Source organism: Ambystoma mexicanum, chromosome 1q, assembly GCF_040938575.1.
Source record: "Ambystoma mexicanum isolate Mex_15411 chromosome 1q, UKY_AmexF1_1, whole genome shotgun sequence".
Classification (NCBI taxonomy): Eukaryota; Metazoa; Chordata; class Amphibia; order Caudata; family Ambystomatidae; genus Ambystoma; species Ambystoma mexicanum.
The window spans coordinates 86,056,252-86,079,806 of NC_090922.1; positions in this window are offsets into that span (position 1 = coordinate 86,056,252).

The window sequence follows — 23,555 nt, forward strand, 5'->3', positions numbered from 1 at the left end:
CGGTGTCTGCACGGGCACCCAATACTCACCCGGGGTCTGCATTCTTCAGGAATTTCATTGAAGCGGTTCTTCCCATCGCCGTCCTGGAGCCGCGCTGCACCTGCAGAAAAGGAGAAGAATCAGCAGGTTAGTCGCGCACGGAAAAGAAAAAGCTATACAGACATTCAGCGCCACCCACTCGCGCTAATACTCACCTGCAGGAAATCTACTCAGCATTTTAGGAAGAGGCAAATCTTCATCTGAAAACCGCTCAAGACCGCACCTGAAAGAAAAGAGAAACACAGGTTAAAACTTAGGCAATAAGGACATTAAGCACCTATACCAAGCATCCATTGGCATAGAGACTAAACCTGCTTAGTCCAGCTATTCAAGACTCTGCAACAGCCCCGCAGGATCAGTGAAGTAACTTGGTCCAGGGAAAGACTGTGCATACTGCGCCCCTGCTAGAGATTGCAGGACGGAGAGCCTACCATTAAAAACTCCAAGGTGAGACAGAAGAGGAGAAGTGCATGAAGGTTAAAGGAGGTGGAACCATTCCGGCTCCACTCAGTTAGCTAATATCTTGTTTCGACATTGCAGGCAAACGCCTCCTGGGGTGATAACGAGGGAGAAGATGCGGGCAAGCATCATCACTCAAGCTGTGCAACGCCAGTGCAGACATCATTCATGCGGCTATGTGCTATGCCCCCATGGAGACCAGATGAGCGTGAAATTCTCTTTGCCAAGGTTTAACGGGGCAATTGAGTCAATTGCTAGATTGATGGTGTTAATGTACAAATCGACAAGCACCGTAGGGTCTGAGGTAAGGTTGGCTGGGTTGCTTATCGGTTGGATAAGGGATAGGAGGTTATTGACTGTTATATTCTGTTTATTTCTTGCTAGTGCTGGTGGGGCTATGGACTTGGCAGTGTTAGTTTGTGGAATATTCTGTATATTGAATGACATCAAGTAATGATCTGTCCAGGCGCAAGGGTCAGTTGTGGTTATAGAGGTTTTACAGTTGATATCTGCTGTCCAGTCCAAAGTGCAGCCTTTTATATGTGAGGGGGCATTGCTCCTAAGGATCAGGCCTGCTTCAATGATTGCATTTGCTAAGATAGTTGCATTGGCATCGTTAGGATTGTTCAAACCTAGGTTAAAGTCTCCAAGTTTTATGGTCTGGGACCCAGGTTTGGTATTAGTGTTAAGATTTGTGCGATTTTAGACACATTTCCCCTTTTCTTCTTCAAATGCCCCAATATTGTATAGTTATACTGTATAGTGAGGGAAACACTGCCCCGCCGCTTTGCGCCCATCCAATCTGCTCTGTCCTAGGTACACATGCCTACACCTGCATGTATAACACCCTTATGATTTCCCATTATATTGTAGTGCATAAAGCATGCCTTCTCTCTGTCCCCAAATACCAATATTCTCCCTATTGTGGTCACCCACTGCACTCTTCAATGCTTTCATTTTGCAATCTGTGTCAAGGAGTTCCCACCTTCTCACCTGGGTCCGTTCTTTGCTGGAGTCCTTGGTCGCTGCCTTCTTGCGGACGGACCTGGTTTTGAACAAGGCTGCCCGAGTCTCTTCTGACTCCAGAGTGCGTTCAGTTTCCGGGACGCGGGTCCAGGAATCCGGGGGACTAGGAAAGGTGCAACTAGCACACGAGTCCAGGAAATAGGAGGAAAGGAAGGGGCAAGGAACGGGTATATAGACAGGTAGAAGGAAACAATACCGCAAGCTACGGGACACACGTCGGATCGCTACTTTGCAATAGCATTGAGACGCGCGGAGCCGCGGAAGGCGTAGTCTATTAATAGAATACGTTAAGTCCAGCGCATGGAGCGAGAAAGGGGTTTCACGCTGGACGACTATGTTGGGCATATTATGGAATGCAAGCTGCATTGTGACAAGGACCAGGAAGTCCAAAAGGGACGTGTTCTGTAGTTCATGACAGCATGCCTCTTCCGAAGACCCTTTCCTCGAGGTTTGCCCGGGTGTATGAGGTGAAATCTTCTGAGCAACCGAGGGGCTCTGATATTAGAAATAGGTTCCCAGGTTCTTTCACTAGGAGGGTATCCTTTCCATTCAACTAGGTATTGAATCTGGCCCCGTTTATACCTGGAATCGCAAATCCGGGATACCTCATATTCCAGTTGGATGTCGACCAGCAGAGGAGGAGGTCTACAGGATTTCCGGGAGGATGGAATGTAGGGTTTAAATAAAGAGGTATGAAAAACTGGATGAATCTTCTTGCAGGAGTCTGGTAGTTTGATCCGGTATGAGACAGGGCTAATAATTTCCTTGATGGGAAATGGACCATAGTACCGGGGGGCCAATTTGTTTGGTCTTAGATGTCGGGGTAGTAATTATGATGACAACCATACTTGGTCGCTGACTGCATAAGAGGGGCCTGGTCTTCTTTTGGAATCCGCATATCTCTTGGTCTGCATTCTGGCCTTCTCTAAGTATTCCTTGGCCTCCTGGTGTAGGTTGACGAGGGTTTCGATCCAGGAGTCAACAGTAGGTACCGGTGTAGAATGAGGAAGAACAGAGGGTAAAACCGATGGATGGAACCCTTGACTACAATAAAAAGGACTGGTTTTGAGCGCTGAATGTTCAGAGTTGTTGTAGGCAAATTCAGCAACGGGTATCAGGAGTGACCAGTCATCCTGGACCTTGGTGGCGAAACATCGAAGATACCGTTCCAGGGTCTGATTCGCACTTTTTGTGGCTCCGTTGGTTTGGGGGTGATACCCTGAAGAGACGGCACGTTGAATTCCCAGAATTTGACAGAGATGTTTCCAGAATTGTGAGACGTATTGAGGTCCTCTATCAGATATGATCTTGGAAGGAAGTCCGTGCAGGCGGAATATGTGTTCTAGAAAGATTCCAGCTAGTTCGGAGGAGGATGGTAGTTTACTGAGGGGAGTAAAATGAGCCATATGAGTGAACACGTCTATGGTAACCATGATAGTAGTGTATCCACGAGATGGTGGTAGTTCCACAATGAAGTGTGTAGTGATGAATTCCCATGGCCTAGTTGGCAGTGTTGGTTGCAGTAGAAGACCCGCCGGTTTCTTGTTATCATGCTTATTTTGAGCACAGACAACGCAAGCTTGGACGTAGTGCTGTACGTCAGTCTTCATCTTAGGCCACCAGAACTGTCTCTGTATAAGACAGAGGGTATTGGTGATGCCACGATGCCCGGAGTGAAGTGTGTCATGACAGAGGTTTATTATTTTCTGTTGTAATTTCTGTGTAGGAATGAGCAGTGCATTGTCCTTGAATACATATCCTTCCTTGGCTCTTAGATTCCATTGATTTTGCCTTGACATATCCTTCCATAACTCAGAGGATTGGGTTTGTGCTCGGATTTCTTCCAGGAGGTTGACTGCTTGAGCTACGAAGATCGTGGGGGAAAACATCTTAGGATATGCCTTATCTTCAGTGGTTACGTAGTCAGGACGTCGAGACAAGGCGTCAGCAATCAGGTTATGTGATCCGGGACATGAGTGATGTGGAACTGGTACTGGGCAAAAAAGTAGACCCAACGCGCCTGACAACTATTTCTACACTCCAATGACTGTAGAATCTGAAGATTCCGATGGTCCTTACGGACTTGGACTGGATGTCTAGCTCCCAGAAGTAGATGCCGCCATTCAGTGAAGGCTTGGCGGATGGCTAACAATTCCTTTTCCAGGACAGAGTAGTGTGTTTCACTCGGAGTCAGGGTTCGTGAAAGATAAGCAATGGGGTGTTCCAACTTATCTTCTCATTTCTGTTTCAACACTGCTCCTATGGCGTAATTAGAGGCATCCGTTTCCACTAGAAATGGTCGGCTTATGTTGGGTTGGGCTAAGATAGGAGCTTGTGTAAACTCGGTCTTCAAACGCTGGAACGCTGTGTCTTGCTGTGTGGACCAGATAAAAGGGATGTCCTTCTTTAAGAGAGCAACGATCGGTTGAACAATCTCGGAAAAGGTGGATATGAACTTTCGGTAGAAATTGGCAAGCCCCAGGAAGGATCGAACTTGTTTCACGGACGTGGGAGCAGGCCATGCCAGAATGGCCTTTACCTTTGAAGGGTCCATACCAATTCCCTCTGGGCTAAGGATAAATCCTAGGTAGTGAACAGAGGAAACATGAAATTGGCATTTTTCGGGTTTGGCCAAGAGTTGGTGTTCACAGAGTCTTTGTAGTACTGCCTCTACATGTTCTTCATGCTTTTGAGGGTCTTTGGAAAAGATCAATATGTCATCCAGATATACAGTGACGAAGAGGAACAACATGTCAGAAAACACCCTATCCATAAAACGTTGGAAGACTGCCGGGGCATTAGCTAGTCCAAACGGCATGACCAGGTATTCGTAATGGCCAAAGGGTGTTCTAAAGGCGGTTTTCCACTCGTCACCTTCCCGGATATGGATGAAATGATAGGCACCCCGGAGATCTAACTTGGTGAATATTACTGCGCCTCTTAAGGCTTCCCGGATATCTGAAATCAAGGGTAGTGGATATCGGTCTTTGAGGGTGCATTGATTTAGGCCACGATAATCGAGGCAGGGTCTGCGTTCCTGGGTACCCTTTTTGGGAACAAAGAATAACGAAGCACCTGCTGGAGATTTTGAAGGTCTTATGGTGCCATTTTCAAGGTTGGTATCCAGGTATTCTTTGAGGGCCTTTTTCTTGGGTTCAGAAAGGATGAACATCCCGCCAAAGGGAATCACTGCTGAGGGTTCTGTTTCTATTGCGCAGTCTTCAGGCCTGTGTGGGGGTAAGGCCTGGACTATGGCAGTCGAAAAGACATCAGCGCAACCTTGGTAGGCCTCAGGGACTTGTATGATATTTGAAACCACGAGTGGTGTTTCTTGGTCTTTATGCGGTTCCTTAGGGGGTGTTAATGAAGGTTCCAGGAATAGGCAGTGAGACATACAAAACTCTGAGCATAGGAATAGTGATCCTGCTGTCCAGATGATATACGGATTATGTTTTTGTAACCAGGGTATCCCCAATACTATGGGGTAGTGGGCTGACTTAATGATGTCGAACCTAATCAGCTCTTGATGGTGATTTATTGAGAGCTGGATCTCCTTGGTCTGCAGGCTTATGGGCCCTGAAGTGAGGGGTCTTCCGTCGATGGCTTCCACAGGCTGCAATGTACTTCGTGTCTCGTACGGAATTCGGTGACTAGCAACCCAATCATGATCAATGAAGATCCCCATTGCTCCGCAGTCTACCAAGGCCAAAATGGGATAGGTCTTGCTCTTGCAGGGTGATAGAAATGCCTGTAGTATGACCAATTTGTTTTGTCCAGGAGAGTTCAAGGATGGAATTGATGTGGAGCAAACATCTCTCTCCCGAAGCTCGGCTCCTTCTAGGATCGGGAGCTGGCGTTTCCCGAACGCTGAGGGGGACTAGAGGACATTCCCTAACCAAATGTTTGTTCGAAGCACAATACATACATAACCCTGTATGAATCCTTCTCATCCTTTCTTGCAGGGATATGGGTCCACGGATGGTTCCCAACTGCGCGGGTTCTGGTTCTGTGACTGAGCCTGGGTTTGTGTCCGTTCTGACGGTGCTCTCAAAGGACACCTTGGAAGGATTTCCCCTGGATTTCTTCTTTTCAGCCTTTCTTTCCTGGATACGGAAGTCTATTTGCATGGCAAGGTCCATTAGTGCCTGGAATGAGTTTGGTTGAGCCACTCTGGCCAACTCATCTTTAATCTCATCATTCAGTCCTCTCCTGAACAGGGTGAAACTCGCCTCAGAGGACCAATCAGCTTCCTTGGCCAATTGTTTGAATCGGGTCACATAAGTGAGCATATCCTGGGAACCCTGTTGAAAGTCTAACAGACGTTCCTGGGCACTAAAGACCTGCTCAGGGCGATCAAACATGTTTTTAAGGGTCTGTATGAACCCATCATAGTCATCTAGGAGGGCATCGCCGGAGTTAACGAGGGGTGTAGCCCAGGTTAAAGCATTCCTGGAAATTATGAACCCCACCTTAGCCCTGGGAGTCGAAAAGTAATAAGGCTTAAATGTAAAGTGGACCAAATATGAATCCAGGAATCCACAAAGGTTTTTTGCCGACCCATCGTATTTGCCAACAATGCCCCCCAACAAGACACTTTCTTTTGTGGCCGAATCCGGGATAGGACCAATTGTTTGAGTGCGCCGTTTTCCGCATTTAGATTTTGGACCTCCGTTCTTGCATGCCACGCATCAGGTCCTGAACAGCGGCTTCCATGTCGCTATCGAGTTCGGTCGGGTGTCATCCCAAACTGTCAAGGAGTTCCCCCCTTCTCACCTGGGTCTGTTCTTTGCTGGAGTCCTTGGTCGCTGCCTTCTTGCGGAAGGACCTAGTTTTGAACAAGGCTGCCCGAGTCTCTTCCGACTCCAGAGTGCGTTCAGTTTCTGGGATGCGGGTCCAGGAATCCGGGGAACTAGGAAAGGTGCAACTAGCACACGAGTCCAGGAAATAGGAGGAAAGGAAGGGGCAAGTAATGGGTAGATAGACAGGTAGAAAGAAACAATATTGCGAGCTACGGGACACACGTCGGATCGCTACTTTGCAATAGCATTCAGACGCACGGAGCCGCGGAAGGCGTGGTCTATTAATAGAATACGTTACGTCCAGAGCGTGGAGCGAGAAAGGGGTTTCACGCTGGACGACCATGTTGGGAGTATTATGGAGTGCAAGCCGCATTGTGACAAGGACCAGGAAGTCCAAAAGAGACGTGTTCTGTAATTCCTGACAATATGTCTTTCTTTTCAAAGCGCACTGAAAACCTCTTTTACAAACATTTCCCCTTTTTTCCTCTTCTGTGCAACTGCCCCATACATGCCTTATGATCTATACTCTTTCCCAATTTCCCATCCATCCTCAACAAAAAATGGCTATTGGCCCAAGATAAAATCCACAAATCAGGGGCGTTCTAGTGTGTGCCCAACAAAAATGGCATCCAACACCAACCCCACCAAGAATGTGAAGTGACCTGTGTGACCCTAAATAGCGACTCAATGGGGTCTCCCCTGCTCATACATATACAATAACTGGGAGTAGTCTCCCATTAAAAAACAGTATTTTCAAAAATAAAGTTCAACCACATATCATTTTCCTGTCAAAAATCAGCAATTTCTTAAACATATACACCCTCGCTTGACTACACAACCTGGGGCTAATTTCCCCATAATATATTAATCCAATTCAGAGCTTTCTATTAGCATCTATTTTTCACAATTGTACACTAATACCATTACAAATTGCTGTTTTTTCAAAACATGCTCATTTATCAATTATTCAGCGGGTGTCAACCAAATGAACCCCTAATTGAGTGTCCCTATTATAAAGCACATGCATTACATATATGCACCCTAATAGCCCCCATAAAAAACAAATAAATTTAAGGAGTCCGGGTTCAACCCTATATTTTCACAAGGGCCAGGGACAGCCCTGGCTCATTTTCAGCCTGGCACCAAAAAACTATTTCTTTCAAAACTAGACAACCAAATCACTAAACATGTTGCTTGCACACTTATTACCCATATTAGATTCCGCCTTACTCATGTTGGTCACATTTCCATAAATCCTTTTCTGTTTTAATTGCTTAACACATACACCTATGTTTTGCCATTCCTTCCAACACAAGCAACAAACTGCTCTTTTTGTATATAGAGCTTAGCTCACAGTTGTTCTAATTCGCAGGACTTATTCCATGTTTTCAACTTCAAAAGCAGTTTATGTTTTTTCCTACCACCATTAATTAACTGTTATCTCTCAGCCTTGAACAAGAGCTTTTAAATATTCTTAGCGTGGTTTTAACCATAAATCTTCATTGTGTACTGTCAGCACTAGCCTTCGTTAGCTTCGTATTGCATTAAAAAATGATCATATCTCTGCAAACTTGTATTTTTAAAACATGTCATATAGCATATTAGCTCACTTTTCCAAGCAGGAATGCAATCTGGTGTCAGTTTTTTGTTTCAATTTAGAAAAACAAAATGTCTTACTGTGTAGTTGCCTGTCTGAGGCAATATTCATTTCTCTCACATGTCCTATCTTATCTGTTCTTCGTTGGTATTATGAGCTTGGAAGATTTCTATCGTGCAAGACTTTTTGGTTTCTAAAGCTGTCAACTATGTAGGTATATAAAAATTAACACTCTAGCTAACATCACCCACCCACCTCAAGGGTGCAATGCAGCCACAATTGTTGACTGCAATTCATTATTTTGCCTGTTTTCTTTCTCCATAGCATTTCAGACAGCAAATATGATCCCCCTCATCAATGGCTTGCTCAAACCTATACATTTTTCACTGATCCCTGCCTATTTTCGGAGTGGTGCAAATCTCCTAGCCTAAACAGATAATGTAATTTTGTGACTTCATCTCACTTTGTACAATTCATTGTCACTCTTCGACACCTTATTTGAAAACAGACATATAAACAGACTGGCAATCAAATTTTCACATTAATCCTCAGTGCTCTTTGCTCTATCTCTGCCCCTAAAAAATACTCTGATTGGAGTTTAAGTCATTATTTTACAGGGACCTGTCCTCTGCATCTCCTGGGTTTACTTCACTTGAAGTGTATAATGAGGAGTCTTCTGAAATCCCTTGGACCAGGGCTCTCCGGGCTTCTTATCTCCTCATCTCCTATTTATATACACAAAAACACCACTCAATATCTTTTCTATGCTATTTTCTAGGTTCCCCATTACTTTTTAAAGCACTAATTACGTTTTGATTACTTATTGATTACTTATTAGTTACTTATTGGTTACCTTTTTATATGCATAACATGTTCTTTTTTCCTCCTTTGCCCTTGTCCCCTTTCAATACATACCATAATCCACAGATGTCAAAGTTGTGCCACGCTATGCTTACAGCCATAGGGAGACTTCCCCTCAACAAATGAGGGCACGCTGCAAATTCACTTACCCTGTCACTTTTCCTGGGCATCTCCTATCTCTATCAGCATAGGTCTGGGTTCTTGTCCCTGAAAGATCTTTGGGGTCAATTTGTATTGTCACCATGTTTAAAGGGGGACCCTCTACTTCATCAGCCACCTTGGCATCTGTGGACTCTGATGACTCTGGAGACTGGACAAAGGAGGACAGACACCCGGCACAGGTTCAGTCATCTTTAATACAGGTTCAGAAGACCCTGGAAGCAGCACACAGAGCTCCTACAATCAACTTGCCTTTTATAGACTTTTCGAGAATGATGCAATACTTCATGCACATTTAGGATACATTTCTAATTGGTTCTTTTAACTAGAATATAAGCCCTCTGTGGCTTTGATTGGTTGGCTTATATGTCACTCACAAAGCCCACATTAGCTCAGCTTGTCAAGCATAGGATGACTGACACATTGGCCTCATTACGACCCAGGCGGTAAGTTACCGCCTGGGTCGTACCCTTACCACCATGGCGTAAACTACGTTTACGCCATGGTGGTTGGCGGATTTACCGCCCCATTCCAAGGTGAGTGGGGCGGTAAATCCCCATTTCCCATTTTACCCTTCCCCATTCCCATTTTTGCCCCATAGGGCATAATGGGAATGGGGAAAGGCGCTAATTACGCCACCGTAAATTACGGTGGCGTAATTAGCACTAAGGTCCCTTTGCGGCATGGGTTTTAACGCCTGCAAAAAGTAGGCGTTAAAATCACCATCCCGCAAAGGGACCTTGGAATCAGGCGTTAAGGGTCGGCGCCGTTTACGGCGCCGTAAACCCCTTAACGCCTGGGTCCTAATGAGGGCCATAGACTGATAAGATCATTCAAGACTCAGCTAAACATAATTACTTATCCTTCAAAACCTGCCAAGAAACAGTTCTAATCGCGTTTCATGGTTGGCCACCAGCACCAACGTTTGAGGAGGTCTAGGGTACGTTGTTGTCCGGGATGACCATTAATGGCAGCATCATGGGACCAGTCTAGTGCCTGATTTCGTGTCTCAGTCGTGGGTAAGTAGAGCTTCCCTTGTACGAAAGGTAGCCCGTCTTGCATAACCGGATCCCAGTCTGCTACCGTGTGCGGATATTGAGAGGCCCATTGACGTATGGTGGACAACATGGAACGCGATGGTGTACAGGCGCAAAGAACATGCCCCTTTCCCAGTAGGGTATCAGGAAAAGACGGGAGGGCCTCCCCCCAGGGGAGCGAGACAGGGCATCCGCCTTCCCGTGAACCACTCCGGGTCTATGCTTAATCACAAAATCGAATGCAGCAAAGAAAAGATGCCAACGCACTTGTCGACTGTTCGTGCACTTGAGGGAGGCAAGATCTTGTAGGTTTTTGTGATCCGAGAACACCACAGTCTGGTGTTTCGCGCCCAGAAGGTGGTGCCTCCAGACCTGTAATGCATCTTTAATGGCTAAAAGCTCCTTCTCTGTGACTGTGTAGTGCAGTTCGGTTGACGTGAACTTCCGTGAGTGGTATGCCACGGGGTGCAGTCGGCCTGTAGTTGGACAAGGTTGTGAGAGCACAGCACCCAATGCGTACAAAGAAGCATCCGCTTCCAAGACAAATGGGAGCTCTGGGTCAGGGTGTTGAAGCACTGGTGCTGTAGTGAACATTGCCTTAAGGGAATCGAAAGCAGTTTGCTGTTCTGCAGACCAGGAATAAGGGACTAGAGGGCTGGTCAGGGCAGTGAGAGGGGCAACAATAGAAGAGAAACCAGCAATGAATCGCTGGTAAAAATTGGCAAACCCCAAAAATGATTGCAATTGTTTCAGGTTCGCTGGAACTGGCCAATCGCTGATTGCTCGGACTTTGGATTTATTCATGGACAGACCCCCAGGTGATATGTGAAACTCCAAGAACTCGACCTGATTGGTGTGGAAAAGACATTTTTCGGGTTTGGCAAACAATGCGTTTTTTTCGAGTCGGGACAGCACTTCCCTGACATGTATAATGTGTTCCTCCAAAGAAGAGGAAAAGATTAATATGTCGTCTAAGTAGACCACCACGTAGACGTTCAAGATGTCACTGAAAATGTCATCCATGAAACGTTGAAACGTGGCTGGGGCGTTGCAGAGGCCAAATGGCATCACTGTATATTCAAACAATCCCTGTCGGGAGCAAAAGGCCATTTTCCACTCATCCCCACTACGCATGCGAATCAGGTTATACGCCCCCCGGAGGTCCAGTTTAGTGTAAACAGAAGCATGGTTGAGTTTATCCAGCAGCATGGAGATGAGAGGGATGGGGTAACATTTTTTTACAGTGATAGAGTTAAACCGCCTGTAGTCCACACAGGGACAGGGACGGAGGTCCCCCTCCTTCTTCGGGGCGAAGAAGATCGGACTCGCCGCTGGCAAAGGCGAAGGGCGGATGTGGCCCAAACGTAAAGCCTGCTGAATGTATTCCTGTAGAGCTCGTTCTTCTGCCTGTGTTAAATAGTGGATCCGGCCTTTTGGAACCGGGGCCTCGGGGACCAGATCAATGGGGCAGTCGAATGGCCTATGTGGAGGAAGGACATCCGCGGAACCCTTGTCGAACACAGCTTGAAAGTCACGGTACATAGAGGGGATTCCTGCCATGACCGCTCCTACCACATGCGGGCCCAAAGACACGGGATCATCCTCGAGGACCAAAGAAGCTACTGCCCCAAGAGCATTCGCCGGGTTGGAGATCAGAGGGGACTCTATTAGACAATAGTGTTGGCATATCTCAGACTCAAAGAAAACCTGGCCTGTGCTCCAGTTGATTAAAGGGTTGTGCTTCTTTAACCATGGGATGCCTAGGATAATCCCAAACTGGGGAGTAGCAATGAGCTCAAAAGACAGAGTTTCTTTTTCTTTCCCCCATATTGCATCTGTTGAAATAAGTGAAAAAACGATTTTTCCCCTTCAATCCCTTTTTCAAAGAGTGCATTTCTATCAGAACCCAAAATGATTTTCCCATTGTGTTCCCACTCTCTGCCACTGGCCTTCAATTCAGAGGGGTCAAGTCTAATTGATGTTTGGAGGGTGGGGGTTGCTGAGAGAAAACGTATTATAACCAAATCACTGTGTATCTTGAATTGTTCATTTTTTGTATTGGTGGGTGATTTGAAAAGAAAGCTCCAGGAAATTGTGACTGCATTTCTCAGTATTATCTCTGTGTTGGCGCCATTACAGAAGTCATTTTTGTTCTTGTGTTGCCACAGCATTGGTGGCTGATGTTTGTTTGTCAAATTTGGTTTAAAAAAATTAATCAATCTACATTCTTATTACACACCGGCCTGGTTCCTAGTCCATTGTGGCACCGTGTATTTGTTGGGGTTGGGTGCAAGACAGGTTGGAGTTTTACCAGATTGAACCTGAATAAAAAATAATTGTGATTTGTTGTGCGCCACCTTGATTGGGGGGAAAGGAACTCCCTGAGTTGATTGTCACTGCGTAATAAACCGGGACACATCTAATTACTCCTGAATTCCATCTGGGGGCTTCCATGGCAGTGGCCTCTTGCAATCTTACGTGCCTGTTTATTTCTTGTGGGTTTAAATTGCTCCCAGTGTAAGAAGGTCAGGCCTTCACAGAGCCGGCTCTGCAGGAGATATATAAAAACACTGCCAAGTCCCCACGTCTATGGGGACACTGGCAAGAAGCTGTGTTGAAAGCATTGCCTCCACTGTGAGACATGGTTGTATCCAGCTGCTTAAAAAAGGCTGAGGGATTAGCTTGGAAATTCAATACCAATCTGGGGAAACGTTTTCAAGTGGCCAAGATTTCTCTGTAAAGTGTATTGCAGGATACAGTAAAGGACACAGGCGTGAAGAGAAATAAGGTGACGCGACTTGGAGGGAACGCACTCTGCTTGGGCAATTATGTAGCATGTAAACCTTAATGACTGTTTCATTTATAACTAATTTATCCAGAGATCAATGGAATCTTCAAAGTGCTGGTTCTTCAAGGGAGCTCATTTTGTAATTAATAGACTTGCCATATTCAGACCCGGACGTGAGTCTGTGCTTAAATAAAAAGAGACTTGATAAGAAATGTAAAAATGTGCTAAACCCGTAACACTTGTTGCGGAAACTAAGTGCTGCAAGGAAAGTGTTGGTAGAATGTTAACTGCAGCAAGGGATAGAATGACCATTCCTGATTATTATCCCCTCGTTTCTACTTAAGCAATAAACCCCGTGTTATGGGGCATTACTGTCTGTTAATGGCATGGGCCCATGTGACAGGCAAAAGTAAAAGAAACTGCCTTGATGAGGGCCTGGTGCCTCTACAAGGCTGCAATGCCACCCACCAATGATTAGTACCCTGAGCGCATGGTCGTGAAGATGAGTCCCGGGTATGGCGTGTCACCCCTTCCTGGGACCATGGGGTCGTGCTATGGTCACATGGTGGTGACCATGTGACCTACATAATAAAAGGGACTAGCCAGTTCCGGCTAGACAGTCAATACTATGGAGCCTGCCTGCTGTGTCTGCTGTGTCTGCTATGGCAGCTGTGCAATGCTGGTGCTGCATAGCTGCAGAGGGCCTGCTGCTGCAGGACCCTCCACCTGAACAGTGCCCCTGCTGGGCAACGCTGTCCCTAATGTTCCCATCTAGGTCAGCGGAGCACCTGCCGGTCAACTCTGTTTGAAGGTTCCGGTGCCTGTGGGCCACTCTGTCGCTCTGTCATGTGTGGGCCAAAGGAGCCCGTGTTCACACGAGCTGACCAGGTGCTCCCTCTGCTGGCAATGCTGGTGCTGAGTAGCAGGCGGAGGCCCTGCTGCTGCAGGACCCTTTATCTGGACAGTGCCCCTGCCGGCCAATGCTGTCCCTGATTTGTTCCCCACCTCCCCCACTTAGGTCAGCGGAGCCCCTGCTAGGCAACCCAGCTTGAAGGTGCCGGTGGGCCACTCTGTCGCTGTGTCACGTGTAGGCGTGGGTGCCCCCAGGCCATGAAGGAGCCCGTGTCACCACGGGCTGACAGCGTGCTGCCTCTCGTACGATGTTAGCTGGGCGCCCACAGCACTGGCACATGGTCTGGTGACCCAGACCCTGCAGTGTGCCCCCTGCAGTCTGATGCGTGATCGAGCTTTATTGATAAACTTGGTGATCGCGGTATCTCTTGTGTCCGGCTATGGTGCCCCGTGAGCGGGACACAACCGCAGGGTGCTAGGGGGGGGGGGCGGTTGTGGAAGAACAGTGAGGTAAGTATTGGGTGAAGGGCGCATGTGCCATAAGGTGAAGGAAAGTGACAAAGGACATAGCGGGCATGTGAGGCAGCCAGCACCGGAGAATTAGTGTTGCTGAGAGAGGTCTTTGAGCCGGGGACGAGGAGCTAGACAGCAGCGTAGTACAAGCATGAGGGAGAGGAGTGGGGCTGGCAGAATGACAAGGAGACGGCCATGAGAGGGAGAGTGCGAGAGGCGGCAGGTCACACTCTGGAAAGTGTGCCGAGTGCAGGGGTGAGAACCACATTAATTATCCGCAAGATGTACCCTGTGGGAAAGCCCGCTGGTTGACCAATCAGGAGCACGCAAGTGTAGAGGCCGGATACCCAATAACTGTTGATGACCAACATTTTGAATCATCCTTTTTTTCCAACGACGAAAGGTTCAGAGAAAGCGTTGATGCAGTGCTAGGCCGTATTGAAAATAACAAAGATCGTAGGTTTGATACCCTTCATAGAACTAACAAAATATGCCAAGTAGATAAAATGCTTTCACTTTAAAAAGCTCATAGACTTCATCATCATTTAAAGAAAAGAACATCCAAATAGTGACAACACACAATACTAGCCTTGAACTAAATTCCGACGTCCTTATATAGCTGTCAGTTGTCTTTTCCTTGGCTCTGGAGTGAGAGAAGGAGCTAGTTTACCATCGGATGAAAGAAACTCACGCAAATTCACGTTTCAAAGCCCATACCTATAACGGTCACATGGGGCAGGTGGAGACCATTCATTACGTCTCCTTACGAGTTTGGCAGTGTGGTAAAAAAGTGGTAGTGAATCTGTTATGTCCACGTTTGGGCCTTAAAAGATTGGCTGTCATTTTTACTTCAAAACAAAAATCCAAGAAGGGAGCCAGGGGTGACATGGAGGCATATAGCTGGGGGTTTTGTCTCCACTTTACCTCCACAAAATGGAGCAATTACCACACACAGAATTACCATCTGCAGTAAACCCTCCAAAATTCACATGGATCCCTAAGGACTCAAAAAAGGGCACAACACTGCCAGTATGTTTGACGGACCAAGCGACAGAAGTGGTAAGCGAGTTTGGTGGTAATTCAATGGAAGAAAGCAACAAAATGCCACTTTATTCGTAATTAGGCCCACTGGGATTCTTAAAGCATTGCTGTCTTCATCTGACGTCTGGTTTACTCAGCGTTAGGGGCCCACACCACATAAACGTCACCCCAGTATCAAAGGCAGATTCAAGGCCAACCCAGCCTGTACCTGGAGGTCACTACTCTGCAGTGTCTGAGCCAAAGCACATTTCACAGTTTTAGCCAAGAGGTCAGGTGAGACAAGCTAAAGAAACTTCTGAAATTGATGCAAAATTTTATGCAAAATCAACGTGAGGAGCATCTAGGCTCTTATACACGGCTGCAAGTTAGTTCAACTCCAGGATTCTGTGTTTTATGGAGGTTATCAGTATTGACTGCTCTCGCCCACCCACTGCATTGGGAGATGGGGGCTGCCTAGAGTACAGAGAGGTTCCGAGACTAAAAAAGGTTTTGGATGGGCGTTTATGGGACTATGAAATTACATTTGTGGGGGTGATGGGTGGGCACTGTCAAATATTACACAGCCACGGTAGTAGCTGTGTAGTTATGGTAAAGTTGCTGATTCCATAGGAAGAGCTCTTTTTGGGCGGCTTATAACTTCTCTCCCCCTGGACGAATCCTCACCAAACTTTTCAAAAAAAGTATATGGTCCACTCTGAATTTCTTTGCAAAGTTTGGTGATGTTTGGTCCAGGGGGAGAAAAGTTATAGGGGGGGGTCCCAAAACGTCTTTTTTTCCCATAGACTGAATGGGGGAAAAACTTTGCGCACAGCTACAGGCCAAACCGCTGGACGGATTTTCACCAAATATTGCGGCAGGGGCTTGGTCCCGAAAGCGTGCTTTTGTAAATTTGGTGACAATCCGTGCAGTATTTTTCTTTAAAATTACCAAAAAGTATGTCTAAAAAAATTAGTGATATCTATGTCCGCTACGCGGTCACACTCCATGTTCGCTCCGCGGACAAGATACCGTTTGGCTAAGGGGCTGGCGTCATGACCGCGGACACGGGATGTCTCTGCCGATTGGCTGCAGTGAGCTGTGTTCTGCGTTAGATTGTTTGGATGCGCCCCACATCTTGGATCTTCTGACAGCGCAGCGGCGACCAGCAGCAAAATGCTATTTTCGAAAATTGTTTTGCTGTGTCAGAGTGCTTGGGGATGTTCACATAGTAAGAGATGGGTGAAAAACTGTATTTGTTCAGGCGGTAGGTGTTAATGATGTATTCCCTATGCCCGCCTTGTTCGGGATGTTTGTAAGTACAGAAAATGAGGGGTCTCATAAGGGTAGTATTTCAGTCCGTGCTGTGCGCAGGCAACTTGAAACTGTTTGTTAGCGAACATTGAAATTGAGTACATGCCGTAATTACATTTTTTTTTCTATGGGTGTGCTATTGATTTGTATGCGGCCATGGGTGTGACATGCTGCGGTGGTTGTGGCCAGGGCCTAGAGTCTTGGATGCATGGCCGTAGGCCGTTGGCCGAAGGCCATACTTCCAAGACTCTAGGCCCTGGCCACAACCACCGCAGCATGTCACACCCATGGATACACCTGTAGTATTGCTTATTGATCAGATAGTTGTGGAGAGTGTGTAGAGTCTTGGGTGCATGGAAGTTATAAGCACTGGAGGTATAAGCCACTGCACACCCATACATTGCAATATCTATGGACATACAGCTAAGAGTGTAGCCTCTGGCAACATCCACTGCAGCATACCACACCTATAGATACACCCGTACTATCGCACATCACTCAGGTGGTTGTGGGGAGGGCCTGCAGAAGGCCATGCACCCAAGAACAAAGTTATAACCTCTGAAGCTATACGCCAACATTGGTTTTATATAGTGCAATGGTTGTGGGCAGGACGTAGACTTTTGGGTGCATGGCTGCAGGATGTACGCCATACACCCAAGTGTGTAGACCCTGTCCACAACCACTGCAGCATATCACATTCATACATCACACCCATACAATCGATTATGTATCTGGTAGGTGTGGGCAGGGCCTAGAGTCCTGAGTACAAATTGAGTACATGCTACAGTTACAATATTTCATTCTATGGGTGTGCTACTGATTTATAAGTGACCATGGGTGTAATATGCTGCTGTGGTTGTGGCCAGGGCCTAGAGTCTTGGGTGCATGGCCGTAGGCCGTAGGCCTTAGGCCATACTTCCAAGACTGTAGGCCCTGGCCACAACCACCGCAGAATGTCACAGCAATGGATACACCGGTAGTATTCATTATCGATCATATGGTTGTGGGGAGTGTGTAGAGTCTTGGGTGCATGAGGCCATGCACCCAAGAACAAAGTTATAAGCACTGGAGTTGTAAGCCAATTCACACCCATACATTGAAATATGTATGGAACTACACCTAAGACTTTAGGCCCTGGCCACAACCACTGCAGCATATCACAGCTATAGATACACCCGTAGTATTCAACATCCATCAGGTGGCTGTGGGGAGGGCCTGCAGTCATGGGTGTGAAGTGGGAGAATGGGATAACACACTCCTCCCAGTCTCATCCAGACCATGGCCGAAGGGGATCACGACACAAGCACCCCCACGAGAGGAGTTCGAACAGTTCCCTTCCTTACCAGATGACAAAGTATGCTGCTTCAAAGGCATACACATACGAGGAGCATGCCCACTAGCACGCCCTAGTCAAGCCGATTCATGCGCCATGGACCAGCTCAATTAAACACCAACCACGAAAATCACCATCGTTAGAGATGCCATGACGACATAGCCAACGGACAGGAGCACACGTGCCGCCATGCACACTGGTCACTCACACACCAACCCACACGAAGAATATACTCAGTGCTATGACGTAGCGGACTGACATACCCACAGACATGCATCGTTGTTATTTTTCACATAGGCCTTCTACAGCACCGCAGAAACGCAAGATGCCTGAAGAGCTCGTGTATGCATGCTGATGCTTTTTCGCTACCTATCACTATGAAGATGCCACCATGTATATCTAATGCTGCGTATTACACTCTGTCACCCCGCAACCTCCATAGTATGGATTATGTACTGCCTCCCACGAACTAGGCCCAAATAGGCCGCAAGCAAGAGTCCCCAGGCAGGAGCCTCGCAAACGAAAATCCTGCCAGAACGAAAATGCAAGTGCTGACCATGCAGAATGAGCCCCCAACTCTTGTTGGGGGCTCATTCTGCCACAATGTTGCAACCCGCATGCCGCGCGCCCAGCACCAAGGTTATACCTGCAGGTGCCAAGCCCTCAGAGGCAGAATACAAAATCTAATGCTCATAATTCTACTCAGCTACGGTCTCGCTACGGTCTCCCCACACGTGACCAAGCGGAACTGACAAGGTGCCAAGCTCACGAGACTGGGACACAATCTGCAACAACGAAGCGACAAGTTGGACACCTACAGCGATGGGAAAGACATGCACACCAGCCCGTAAGCAGACCTTTCCATTGTCTACCACAAACACATAGTTGCACATTGTTGCTAATGTCAGGTGCACCGCGAGCTGGGAACGTCGATGGTCCCAGGCTTGTGGGCTTGCAGGAGAACCAATCAGAACACAAGGGGCTCATCACTGACGCCATCACTCTTAGCCAATCACCAAGGGACCCTTGTAACAATTCCAATGTAGCAACTGTTAGGGACAGCCCAAGTGTACCACCTGACCCGTCCTTATCCACTAATATTTCCTCCCATAGGGGAACTTTACTAACCCTACCACTCGGGGAACCAACCCAAAGCGGCGATAGGTTTTGTGATGATTTTCCCAGGTGACACAAGTAGCGCATCATATTGCTGTAAAAAGGGCCTGCAAGCCCCACTAATGGCGAGAGCCTCTCCGGATGCATACGGTCTGAGCGTATCCCTGCCGTTACTCTAATAAATAGCAGTAATTACCTTGCTCCTTGTGTGTGTCTCATACTCCTTTTGGGACGCGGGAGGAGTTGGGGCCTCCCCAACCCCGGAGGTCCACGGACGGCTCTGCCGGCCTCCGGGAAATCACCCCGACAAGTTGGAGGCACTGATGAGATCTGTTTGAGGTCCATTACCCTGAGAGCACCGTTCCAAGGCCTCTTGCAACGAGGCAAACCAGCAGCGCAGCGCCCTCTGCCGTTGCCCCCTTTGAGGACTACAGGACCATCGCGGAACTGCGAGAAGACCGGACAGCGCAATCCGGATATTGGCCCTCAGGAGCCGACTTGAGAAGTATCCTGTCCGTGGTTGGCGTGTGTCCAGACGTGGTCCAGACGACGGGAGGTGGCGAGCTGCTTTGGAGGGGTGCAGGCGGTCGAGCGGCCCCGGCTCACAAGGACTTGGTGAGTATGACACACCCAACAAGCAATGTAATGTTGTGTGGGAGGGGGGAGGAATTGTGAAAAGGGTGGCGGGTGGTGTTTACAGTGTGTTGCAGAAGATTTGATTAATAAATGATGATAGACGAGTGAGCGGTAGCTGGACAGGCACGAGGGCCGTATTCTACCACGTCACAAAGTAAATTGGGTGGAGCCGAAAGGCTCCACGTGTGGTTGTTAGAAGGTACTGATTTGTCCAGATCGCGGGCACCTGAAGGGGAGGGGTGTGGCTTTCCTATGAATTGACGTTATAGACGAGGATCCCTACTAATTGAGTGTTGAAGCTTGTTAGGTAGATGAAGTTTCCCCACAGGAGGTAGCTAGTTTTTGTTCCCAAGTGCATAAGACGATTGGCTGGTTAAGCTCCCCGAGAGAGGGGGCATATCACACGCGAGGCGACACAGCGTGTGCAGTCCGATTATAAGAGTTTATTGTGGATTACCTTGCTCCGGTTGAAGCAGGAAGACAGCTGTGGGGTTTATAGGGGGCAAAAGGGTTAAAACATATCACGTGCTCTTTCATCTTATAAAGGTTTCTTACCAGTAATAGTTTGCAGAAGTTGGTGATGTCACCCATAGGGCTTGTATAGGACAACGCGACCATCTCGTGTTAATCAAGGGGTGGCAGGGGGATAGGAAGTGGGAAAGGGCGGGATAGAAGAGGTGAGGAGGCCGCGTATAGAGAACTCGGCAACTCTCGATAAGGGAGGGGCGAAAAGGGGAGAGGTGGCCGCGCACGGAGAACGCCGGTCACGCTCAGCAAGGGGGTTGGAAAAGGGGAGGGAGAGGTTTGACGAAGAAGGAAAGGTGGGGCGGCTGTAAAAGTACGCCACACAGGGCACGCAGCCGCAGGGGGCTTTGTGCGCCATGGCCCCAGGAGGCCATACTAGTGATATCAAGGGGGACGAATAATAATGGAAAAAGAACTGTATATTTGCAATTGTATTACTTTTCAGCGGGCAGTCGGAAGTCCCCAGTTTACAGGGCCAGGTAAAGAAGGTTGGGAAAAAGAGAACTGTAAAATGGCCACATACTACGGGTCGGGGCCTGGAGTGAGAGGGAACGCTTTAACTACGCCCCTTCAGCACATTTGCACATCGCTATCACCACACAAGGAGAAAATTATAAAGTACAGTATTGACTGGACACAAGGGACAGACAACAAAATACTAACACTGTGGCCGCCTAACGGCAGCTTTGACTCGTACACCCAACACTCGCTATTGACATACATACACAACACGTACAAAGGAAATAAATTAGCCCACCATATAGAAATGTTTAACTTATGGAAGATGGTCCATGGTGCCAAGCCAGGGGCAATGGGAATGTTTACCATAAAAGGGACAGCAGTGGATAAAGGGACCAAAGAAACGAAGGAGGGTAAAGAGGAGATGGAGAACAGAGGGGGCGTGGACACGATGTTCAGCAATGCACTATGCATAGAAGAGGGCAAGAAGGAGAAAGAAGGATCGGTTACAGTATCAGAAGCAAAGGTGAAAAAGGAAGGGACAGACGATACGCCTCTGGCGAAGGTAGTAAGGAAGGAAGAAGGAGGGTTGTACCCAGTAACAGAATTAAGAGAAACCACCAGACAACAATTAACAGCAGCTGTGGGGTACTCAAACCCTGCGTACAGCCCCCCACCATACGCCCCTACAGAAAGCTACCAGAGAGGGGCAGCGGCGACGGGCACGATGGATTTAAACACTGCACAGGCAGGCACGGGGGGAGGGAAGAAAAGCGGGGAACACATCGCAAACATAGGACCAGATGAATGGATAGCAGCACAGGTGCTCCTAAAGCTCAGAGGGACGCTGACAGGGGAAGAAGAGGACACAGTGAGGAAGGTGAACAAGGAAGAAATGGACAACACACAGGCAGGGACCGAGGTGAGTAAGACAAGAGGCGGCCAACTGTCACAGGTAGAGGAAGAAATGTTGGAGGAAAGGTTGGCTGAATTAAGAGAAGTACGAAGCGCTCTGATAAGACAGTTCAAGCAAGAAACACGAGGAAGAAAGAAGGAAAGAAAGGAGAGTAGGGATGAACAGGCGAGGATAAAGGAGCAAGGAGAAGAAAGGAAGAAGGAGGAGGAGCGGATAAGGGCAATAGAAGAAAGGGTGTCACGCGCTGAACTACGGGAAATGAAAAAGAAGGAAGAAGAAAAGGACAGGGAAATGGAACTGTGGAAAAGGAAGATACTATCTGAAAGCGCAAGGAAGTATGAAGAAGGTAAAGTAATAGAAAGCATACTAAGAAGGGAAGGGGGAAACTGGGGGAGAAAGGAAGAAGAAGAGAGGATATTAGCAAAGGTAAGTACAGAGGTAATGGAAGAACTACACAGAAAGAGAGCAGAAATAGGTGGTGAAATAATGGGAAAAAAGGAGGAGGAGAGAGGAGATAGGAGAGTGGAGCACGGAGTGAAAACATACACATGCCAGGACTCGGAGGTGGCTATAACGTCATCACAGGGGGCAACTGTTAAAGGAGGTGAGTACAAGGAAGTGGACTTAATAGATTTAAGGACGGTAACAGGGGGGGAAAGAACAGAGTGGGGATTCTCTTTTCCTGATGGATTTTGCAACGAGGAGGAAGAATGTTTGGGAAAAGATGGAAGAGATGGCAACAGGGAGAGTTTAGATAAACTGTACATTACACGCACTAACTGCGAGTCACCATGGGCATGCGAAAAAAGGGAAGAAGGAAACATAGGTGAAGCACAGGTAAGAGAGGTAGCAAGGAGAACGCCACAACCATTAACACCGACACCAGTACAAACACCACGCCCACTAACACCACGCCCACTGACACCCACCCCTGCGGAGACTTAGGGACCTCCCAGGACGCAGGCAGGAAGAACGGGCAAGCACCCCCCTGGTGAAACAAGAGGGTAACAGGAGAGGGAGGAAGGATGAAGGGGACGATAGAACAAACCACTGTAATATTGATATCATTACAGAGTTACCTGACACAGAGGAAGAGGATGAATACACTGACATAACCCCACGGGCACTGAGGGAAATGAGGGGATACAATTTAATGCCACTTCTGGAAAGGGGAGGGGCCAGACCACAATATGTCCCCTGGAAGCATGCCGATAAAGAGAACATAAAATGCAGACTTCCATCCCTAAGTGGAGGAGCTGGGAAGTGGATATATGAGATGGAAAAACACACTGCGGGGACGTCAAGGGGCTCCTGATCTCAATACTGGGGGATGCTGCAGATGACATTTGGAAAAGGCGGGTTTCCCAGGGGTTCCAACAACAGACACGTCACATGATGGAGCGCCATTTGACAACTGCAGGCATGCGCTGTGGCAGGCATTGAGGGTCCAGTACCCAGACACGTCAGACATAGGAGCAATAACGTCACGCAAAATGCGTGAGAATGAAGATCCTGTTGATTACATCCAGGAGATTCAGTAGAAGTGGCGCCTGGAAACGCGGGAGCCGTGGGACAAAACACTAGCAATTCTTTACCATATATTAATACAAGGGCTCGCAGACCAAGTGCAAAGGCAGCTGAAGAACATAGTGGGAATGGAAGTTAAGGCCTGGCCAGAAATACAACTAATTATAGTTCACCACTGCAGGATGTGGCAAGAAAAGATGAAACAAAAGGAGGAAGATAGGAAGGCAGACGAGGCAAAATTGGTACAGAAGAAGTTATCAAAATATGCCATGGAAGGAGCACTAATAACTACACCCGCCCCAACACAGTTTACAGGCTGCACCAGACACAACACAACAACAAGCGGCACAACTACAGCAGCCAGCACAAATAATAACACAGCAGATGCCCCCGCCCCCACCATACACAGCATACACAGGAGGAGGACATATGCAGATGGGATATGGGTATTCAAACAACTACAGGGGGAGTGGTGGCATGATGAGAGGGAGGGGATACGGCCCGCCCATACAACAAGGGGGTGGGTTGCAGGGCTACTACACAAACGGACAGCAAGTATATCAAGCCAACACGGGGATTCCC